This window comes from Phascolarctos cinereus, unplaced genomic scaffold (genome assembly GCF_003287225.1).
Source record: "Phascolarctos cinereus isolate Bilbo 61053 unplaced genomic scaffold, phaCin_HiC Scaffold_8;HRSCAF=390, whole genome shotgun sequence".
Lineage (NCBI taxonomy): Eukaryota > Metazoa > Chordata > Mammalia > Diprotodontia > Phascolarctidae > Phascolarctos > Phascolarctos cinereus.
The window spans coordinates 43,904,034-43,905,318 of record NW_027556291.1 but is presented as its reverse complement, the minus strand read 5'-3'; the positions used below and the strand labels follow the sequence as shown (position 1 = coordinate 43,905,318).

At 45.9% G+C, this 1,285-nt stretch overlaps 1 non-coding gene across 1 annotated transcript; it reads left to right on the top strand.

Annotated features, from left to right (window-relative positions):
* On the top strand, window positions 1–72 carry TRNAW-CCA (transfer RNA tryptophan (anticodon CCA)). Its single transcript has one exon. It is a non-coding gene; the product is annotated as a tRNA-Trp (tRNA).
* Window positions 73–1,285: the final 1,213 nt, after the last annotated feature.

The window sequence follows — 1,285 nt, the reverse complement described above, 5'->3', positions numbered from 1 at the left end:
AACCCCGTGGCGCAATGGTAGCGCGTCTGATTCCAACTCAGAAAGTTGCGTGTTCGAGTCACGCCGGGGTCATTTTTTTTCTTTCCCCCCCCCCTCGACTCTTCACACGGATTGTGTGTACCCGAGCCACACTGGGACACACTGGACCTTGACCCCAACATAGTGATGTCATTTTGGTCCTCTTGGAGAACGAAGGATGACAACCAACCAACCTAGTGCCTACTAGGTGCCAGGCACTGTGCTAGGCGCTGCTGTTAGGAACCCCTGATCTAGACTCCCTCCCCCCAAAAATTCATGGGAACTCCAGGGGACGAAATTTGTCCATCACACAGAATAGCAGCCTCCAAGAAGCAGTGTGGCATGGTGAAAAGAGTACTTTTCCCTCCCGGCCCGTCCATTAGCTCCGTGACTACAGGTAGGTTGTTTCCCTTCTGAGCCTCACTTTCTTCTTCTGCAGAATGGGAATAATAACCCTTTTACTACCTGCCTTCTGGGTTGTTTTTCACGATACTTTGTCCAATGTCGAGTGGTACCGAAGGAGGCGTTCTTACCCTTTGTTCGTGTCCTGAACCCTTTGGCACTCTTGGTGAAGCCCATAGGTTTCATGGATCCTCTTCTCATTTAAATGCATAAAATGAAATCCATAGGATTATAAAGGAAACCACTGAAATATAGTGATAAGAATATATTTTTTAAAATATTCACGGACTCTCTGATATAGAGACAGTTGTGATCTTTGCTACCCAGTAAAGGAATTTGGAGAGACAAATTCAGTGGGTCCGAGATAAATGTCAGGTAGAGTGTCAAGTTACCCGTCTTGGCACGTCATGGTATGGTTCCCATCAGGCACTCCATAGACTCACCACATTTTAGCTTCTATGCCCTTTTGTATGTGATATAATGACAAGGGAGCTGGCCCTGTAGCCAAAATAGCTAGGCCCAAGTACCAGATTTGTTTCGGAAGAGTTGTATGGAATGAAGAGATTGGATTAGATGACCTCTCATCTTTCAGTTCTACCTACTATTTTCAATAGTCCCAGGAAGGGCTATTTATTTTAGTTTCTTCTTGTTCTCTAGTCTAGAGCACTGAGGAAGGCCTTTTTCTGTCTAAGCCTTAAATCCAACTGTTTAGCTTGAGGTCAAAACTGCTGACTGAGAAACCACCTCCTTCATTCGCTGGACCATTGCCCTCCTGGGATCTACCTGGGCTTTTGCTCTTAGTAGTGCAAAAGCCCCCCCTTGTTTTCCCTGAAAAGACCGAAATACCAGTGACCTCCTATTTACA